Consider the following 8,297-nt stretch of genomic DNA (forward strand, 5'->3'; position numbering starts at 1 on the left):
TCAAAGGAGCAAGAGCATAAGACCTCCCAGTGGTTGTACATAGCACCAGGTGTCTAGGAAGTCTTGATGTAACAAACAGAAGGATGGCAATTTCCCAGATAGCTTGTGACTAGGCCTGGGAACTTATCAGAGAAGAATGCCAAAAAAGGCTCCTGTTTCTCTATTAACTGACCCTCCCTCATGCAGTCTCTACTATATGTGTAACAGTTAGCTATTGCTGTGTAACAAATTGTCCCAAAATGTAGTAGTTTAAAACAACAACCTACCATTTCTCATAATTCCTTGATTTGGCTGGGAGGTTATGGTGTTGGTCTCCCCTGGCATACTTTGGCTGAGGGCCAGCTGGGCTAGAAGGCCCAACATGGTTTGACACACAGAGCTGACAGTGGGTGCTGGCTCTTGTCTGGGGTACCTTGGATTTCCTCATTCTTAAATGTTAGACCCAGGGTTGCAAAATATTCAAGATTTTCATAAGCCTCAGTTGTTAAACCACTGGTGGCTTGAAATCAGCCATGGTGGGAATACTTTTACCACAAAAACATCAGCAAATGCTGTAAATCAAGGCTCTTTCTGTGGAGTGCTGGTTTACCGAAACACTACTGCCTACATCTGTGTGTGCCTTGTAGAGCCTTGTACCACGTGGCTGCTCAGTATGTCTGTTAAATTGAGTCCTCAGTTAAGAGGCAGACAGTTGCAAACAATGCTGAAGTCTTAGGGTCAAAAAATATTCAAACATTTATAAAATTAGGGGACTAGATCCAAGATAGCTGAATTTCTTTTCTTTTGGGGATATGCCATGATCACCATACTCACTCTCTCTCTCTCTCTCTCTCTCTCTCTCTCTCTCTCTCTCTCTCTCTCTCTCTCCCTCGCTCCCTCGCTCGCTCTCTCTCTCTCTCTCTCTCTCTCTCTCTCTCTCTCTCTCTCCTCTCTTTCTCCCTACATATTGTAAACAGTATCAGCTGCGTTGATTTAAACTGTTACGGTTTTTGGATGGGGAGTTTCTGACTCTGACATAGAGTGTGATTATACACTTCTATCCTGAAATATAAATGTAATCATCTAGTTTCCCACCGGACAGGAGTCCATGAAACCATACTGATGTGTCTGAGAGAGATATGAAGGTGAAGAAGAGACAGGGCGTCAAGAAGCATGCCTCTCCATGTGTCTTTATTTCTGTCCTCACTGTGTTGTCTGTGTTCTGGCATATTTTGACTTGCACCTTTCTGTGGCTTCACATATCTCTGTCTCTTCTGCCATTGACTAGAGTAGCTAGTTTGCCTAGTTTTCTCTGAATTTGTTTTGGTCCCCCTCAGATCTCTGTCCCGGTAAAAGAGGAGTGTGCATGGCAAGCTTGGTGAGTTGCCTTTTCTGCATAGTTTGCTATGCTTCTTGGTTAAGCATTCTGCAGGGCCCTGGACAGCACCGATCCACTCGCTGCATTTCCCGGACTTGTTTGCATCTGGAAAGTGACTAATTAGGTTCTTGGGACTTCATTATGGTACCATCCCAGGTATCTTCTTTGCTTCTTCCACTGCCTTTTTTTCCCCCTTTTTCCTTTTTTGACTGACCAGAGAAAAGTAAGGAATAAAAGTAAAGCATATAAATATAGTCCATCCATGTTTAGTTGTGTTTCAAAACAGCCTCCTGTGCTGCTGCCTTTCCTTCCTTTGCCCATCCTTAAACATTAGCACTCCGCAATGTTTTGTCTTCTGACCTTTGACTTCTGACTCCTTTCACTTACTGGGTGGTCCTGGGTGACTTAATCCACACACAGTTACTGAAACTGATGGCCTAAGCCAGATCCATGGAATATGTGGATGGCCTAAGCCCAGATCCACATAGTCACTTACCTACTGGACATCTCTCCTGGAGTATCCCATAGGTTCTCAATGCTTGAGTCTGATCAAAACTCAATGCCGGGCCGGGCGCGGGGGCTCATGCCTGTAATCCCAGCACTTTGGGAGGCCGAGGCGGGCGGATCACAAGGTCAAGAGATCGAGACCATCCTGGTCAACATGGTGAAACCCCGTCTCTACTAAAGATATAAAAAAAAAAATTTAGCTGGGCATGGTGGCGCGTGCCTGTAGTCCCAGCTACTCAGGAGGCTGAGGCAGGAGAATTGCCTGAACTCAGGAGGCGGAGGTTGCGGTGAGCCGAGATCGCGCCGTTGCACTCCAGCCTGGGTAACAAGAGCGAAACTCCGTCTCAAAAAAAAAAAACCTCAACGCCTATTTCCTTCAACCTCAATTAATGGGAGTCATCCTAGACATCTTCTCCCTCACCTTCATAGAGATCCTGTGGACTTTACCTGTTTCAGTTCTCCACTGCTGTTTAAAAACTACCCTAAGGCTGGGTGTGGTGGCTCATTCCTGTAATCCCAGCACTTTGGGAGGCTGAGGTGGGTGGATCATTTGAAGTCAGGAGTTCCAGACCAGTCTGGCCAATATGGTGAAACCCTGTCTCTACTAAATACAAAAATTAGCCAGGCAATAGTGGAGCACACCTGTCATCCCAGCTACGCAGGAGGCTGAGGTGGGAAATTCGCTTCAGCCTGGGAGGCGGACGCTGCAGTGAGCCGGGATCACATCACTACACTCCAGTCTGGTGACAGCGAGACTCCATTTCAAAATAATAAACAAATAAATTTAAATTTAAATTTAAAAACTACCCTAAAACTTAGCGGCTTAGAACAACGATTTATTATTTCCCATGATGCCAGGGGTTGCCTGGGTATTCCTCTGTTAGTCTCCCCAGGTTCCTTAATGTGCCTGCATATGGTTAGTGACAGCTGGGCTGGACGGCCTAAGAGGGCCTCCCTCCCTCATGCGTCTGACAGTTGATGTTGGGGAATAGTTGCTGGCTAGAGAGCCTCAGTCCTTCTCCCCGTAGCCTCTTATCTTCCACTCGGCCAGCTTGTCTTCCTTGTATTGGAGTCTCAGGGCAGGTTTCCAAATGAACAAACGCAGAAGCCGCCAGGCCTGTTAGGCCTAAGCTTCAGGACGCTTATGTCATGTCTGCTGCATTGTATTTGTCAAAACAAGTCACAAGGCCAACCCAGATGCAAGAGGGTGGAAAAATGAACTTCACTCCTCCATGGGAGAAGAAGCAAGGTCACAAAGCAAGGGAGCGTATGAACTGGGATGGGAGGAATTTATGAGCATAAAATAAACCACCACAGTAGCATATGAAGGCATATGGAATGTGTTTTATGTCAAGGTCTGTCTCAATATGACCTATTTAGGATGATAACTCTGGTGATTTGTGAATATGAGTTAACAAGGTCAGAGATTAGCTATAGGAAGTCCAGTAGGGAGTACATTTCAGTAGGTTGGGCAAGAAGGAGGAGGGCATTGTGCACAGGCTAGGGACAGGGAGTGCATGTGGAGAAATGCACATGAGATACTTCTGAAGTAGAATTAGAGAGTTCAGTGTTTACTATATGCTCTGTATGAGCACAGGTGATATAGGAGATGTGAGGAAGTTATCAGTAAGAGACAATCCAACCAACAAACAGATACTCAAATATTTGGCTAGTGAGGAACCTAAAATCTTTTTTGGGATAAAGGAAAACTTAGTGCAAAAAAAAAAAATGAAGATTCTAGTGAAAAACTATGCACGTTTACTTCATCTTAAAGAACATCTTTTCCTTTCTTTCTTCTTTTTTTTAACTTTTTTGAGATGGAGTCTTGCTTTTGTTGCCCAGGCTGGAGTGTAGTGGTGCGATCTCAGCTCACTGCAACCTCTGCCTCTTGGATTCAAGTGATTCTTGTGCCTCAGCCTCCTGAGTAGCTTGGAATACAGGCATGCACTACCATGCTTGGCTAATTTTTGTATTTTTCGTAGAGACAGGGTTTCAACATGTTGGCCAGGCTGGTCTCAAACTTCTGACCTCAGGTAATATGCTCACCTTGGCCTCCCAAAGTGCTGACATTATAGGCGTGAGCCTGGCCTCTTTCCCTCATCTGAACACACATTGTACTTACCATCTGTCCTGTTCTTTGCACATGTAATAATATACTGCCTTCTATTGTTTTGTTTTGTTTTTTTGAGACAGGGTCTCTCTCTGTTGCCCAGGCTGGAGTACAGTGGCACAACTGTAGCTCACTGCAGCCTCAACCTCCTGGGCCCAAGCCATTCTCTTGCCTCAGCCACCTGAGTAGCTGGGGTTCCAGATGTGCACCACCACACCTGGCTAATGTTTTGTAGAGACAGGGTCTCGCTTTGTTGCCTAGTCCGGTCTTGAACTCCTGAGCTCAAGCAATACTTTTACCTTGGCCTCCTAAGGGACTGGGAGTAGAGACATGAGCCACTGTGCTGCCCTTCTATTATTATTTAACCTTTTTATTTGTGTTAACCTTATTTTCCTTGCTAGATTTTAAATCTGTGAAAGGTCTAATGATGTGAGCCCACTCAGGAAATTCACAGAATATGCTCTGTGCCATGTTAGAAGGAAACAAATTGGATGGGGACTCTTGTTAGAGAAAACACAAAAGGGATTAGAGTTGAGGTGGAGTTGTTCTTAAAGCACACATAAGATAGTGAGTCTGCATGAAGAAGATCCGTGTGTCTACAAAGCATTAGCCAGGTGTGGTGGTGCACGTGCGGGCCCCAGCTACTCAGGGAGCTCGTAGGGTTCACACTCTGGACTCTGGGTTTACCGAAGTTCTTTTAGTTTATTCCACTATCTCATAAGAAAAGTGAGGCAAATCAAGTCACACTTCAAATCGGCTGAGGAGCTGTTGCTGTAGAAAGAACCTGATAAATCCCTTCATCAGGTAAATAATACTTTGTGTGTCAATCTGGACTTACATAGAGTAGAGACGCTTTTTGGCATGGTTAAGGTGAGCTACTATGTTCTTTCAGGAAAGTAAAGATGTTTTAAGGAATATGAAGGAGGCCTTTGTTCATTCCTTTGATGGATAGTTATTCAGTGCTTCTCTGTGAGAATGTTAAGATGAGAAAAGCAGACGGTCCCTGTCCTCAGGGAGCATACTGTTTGTCACTACCCCTTATTATTGGGTTGCTAAAAAGGAGAACGTCTATTTTATTTATGGAAGTAAGTCAGTAGTTTAAAAAAACTTTTATTTTCTTTTCTGCTTATCACAGTAATGCACCTCATTAAAAAAGTATTAAAAAACCCAAACATTATAAGAATGTATAATACAAAAAGTTAGTTTTCAGTATTGCCAGCTCCAAAGAAACAACCACAGTTACAGATGAAATTTTAACTCTAAAAACTCTTCCTCTAGAGGAGAAAGAGGATCCCAGCTAGTAATTTCCCTATCCTGGCTCCTGTAGCCCTTCAGGACGTGGAGATTTTTTTTTACTGGGCAGCTCCTAACCTTGGAGCAAGCAGAAACACAGCTGAAAGTCAACAGAAAACAAAACGCTGGTCATGGGGCCTGAGAAAGCCTTTTTTCCACTGCCTTTTAAATTTATTTTCATGAAAAGAACCAAAAACATTTAAACTTAGGATTGTTCTAGAAAATCCAGGATAGATGGCCACCAGATGTCTATGGGGAATCAGGGCACACCCACAGTAAGCACTCAATAGATATGTTCTGAAGGGAGGAATGAGGACTGTACTTATATTTAGAAAATTAAAACAAAACAACCCGGAAATACATGCCAGACTTCACAGGTTTTGATTTATCTCCTCCTCCTTTTTTTCCCACGCAGAGCAAAGGGAAAAACAGCTAAGTGTTTCCTGGCTGAATTTTATTTTGCTTTCAGTTTCTGCCGTTTCAGTTCCTGTTATCATGCTTCCAGGTACACTGAACTGCCCCAAACCCATGGGATCCAAGGCCACGTTGAAAAGCCTTTGACCGCAGTGCAGGGAGCAGAAGACATTAACAGCCTGGTGTCGACACAGCCCGCACTCAGGAAAAGAGCACAGAGATAACCCCGGATGGATGGTACTTTTTGAAAATGCTTTACCGCAAAAGGGTGGCAAGGGTTTTACAAGGGCTCTGAAGAAACATATTTAGGTTAATAAAGCTTTTTATGGAGTGTTTACTGAATGTTACTACACACTTTACATCTATTAACTCACTTCATCTTCAAAACAACCCTATAAAGACGTTTCAACTCAAGTCCTCACCTAACAAATGAAACAGCTGAGGCACAGTGAAGAGCGGTGGCCTGCCCAGGTGAGAAGCAAGACAGGATGTGAACCCAGGCAGCCTGGCCCCAGGGCCCAGGTATGAAACCACTCTGCTATAGTGCCTCTCAGATGACAGAGAAACTTGATGAATTACTGGGTTGCTGAATTTTACTTTGTTAGGTTGTTTTTTCCCCTTTAAGAGTAGAACAAAACATACCTGAAGTATTGAAAATAACTTTTTTAAAAAACTGTTTTAATTTTTGAGACGGAATCTTGCTCTGTCACGAGGTTGGAGTGCAGTGCCTCGATCTCAGCTTACTGCAACCTCTCCCTCCTGGGTTTAGGCAATTCTCATGCCTCAGCCTTGGCAGTAGCTGGGGATTAAGAGCACAAGCCACCGTACTCAGCTAATTGTTTGTATAATTTTTAGTAGAGACAGGGTTTCACCACATTGGCCAGGTTGGTCTCAATCTCCTGACCTCATGATCTGACCACCTTGGCCTCCCAAAGTGCTGGGAATACAGGCATGAGCCACCGCCCGGCCGAAAATATCATTAATTTTATTTTATTTATTTATTTATTTGAGATGGTGTCTTGCTCTGTTGCCCAGGCTGGAGTGCAGTGGTGCAATCTCAGCTCACTGCAACCTCCAATATCTGGGTTCAAGCAATTCTCCTGCCTCACCCTCCCGAGTAGCTGAAATTACAGGTGTGCACCACCATGCCTTGCTAATTTTTATATTTTTATCAGAGACAGGGTTTCACCATGTTGGCCAAGCCAGTTTTGGACTTCTGACCTCAGGTGATCCACCTGCCTCTGCCCCCTGAAGTGCTGAGATTATAGGCATGAGCCACCCACCATGCCTGGCCAAAAATAAAATTTAAAAAAGTTTTTATGCATTGGTCTTACTAAATCTATGATTTGTTCATTTTTTGCAAACTCATTTATTGAGTACCTACTGTTTGTATAGCAATATGTAATACTTGTCAGGAAAATAAAGATGAGTGAAACATAATTCTATCCAGTAGTGTTTCCAGTGAGTTTTGGAATCTCATTTATGTAGGTTTGAATCTCAGTCCCACCACCTACCAGCTGTGTGACTTTGTGCACACGTCCTAACCTCTCTCCGTTTTCTCAAATGGGAAATAGGGACAAAGGCAGAGCTGTCCCTACAGAGTAAATGTGCTAATGTTATGTAGAGTGTCCTGAAACATGGTAGGCACACACTAACTATTAGCCAGGATCTATGAGGGAAATGAAACAGACAAAACAAGTGATGGCTGGGCACAGTGGCTCACACCTGTAATCCCAGCCCTTTGGGAGGCCAATGAGGGGTAGATTGCTTGAGCCCAGGAGTTCGAGACCAGCCTGGGCAATATAGCAAAACCTCAAGAAACACAAAAATTAGCCAGGCATAAGAGTGTACACCTGTGGTCCCAGCTACCAGGAAGCTGAGGTGGGAGAATTGCTTGACCCCTGGAGGCAGAGGCTGCAGCGAGCCCTGATCATGCCATTGCACTCCAGCCTAGGCAACAGAGCAAGACTGTGTCATAACAAATGATGACTTCCCTATGGGACAGCCCAATGTGAGCTATAGAAAACCAATGGGAAGTAAAATTGGATGACTTATGCCCTTGACTGCAGGAATGCAATCACCATGGGCAATGGGAGGATAAATGGGAGGATGGAGGCAGGGATTTAAGCCCAGCCATCCACGTCTACTAGCTGTAATTAACCCAGGGAGTTTCTTAGCCTCCAGCAGTCAGCTTCCCTATGAGTTGCGGGTAAGATGCCAAAATTTCTTTCAGTTATGAGTTCTATTTTAACCAAATTTCTGGTCTCTATTTTTCCTTGGAGAAGCATGCAAGAAAGGAAATAAGACTGAATTTCTCCACAAATAAAATGAGGTCATTTTTCTTTTCTTTGGAATTCCATTGATAGGCTAAGCATAGAAAATAGTCAACTGCTAGTGTCAAACTTTTAGATGAGAAGCATAGCATAGCAAACAAAAACCTGAAGTGTAGGACTCTTTTCCTTTTTTTTTTTTTTTTTTTGAGACGGAGTTTTGCTCTTGTTACCCAGGCTGGAGTGCAATGGCGCGATCTCAGCTCACCGCAACCTCCGCCTCCTGGGTTCAGGCAATTCTCCTGTCTCAGCCTCCTGAGTAGCTGGGATCACAGGCACGCGCCAC

The sequence above is a fragment of the Callithrix jacchus genome, chromosome 7 (assembly GCF_049354715.1).
Source record: "Callithrix jacchus isolate 240 chromosome 7, calJac240_pri, whole genome shotgun sequence".
NCBI classification, from domain to species: domain Eukaryota; kingdom Metazoa; phylum Chordata; class Mammalia; order Primates; family Cebidae; genus Callithrix; species Callithrix jacchus.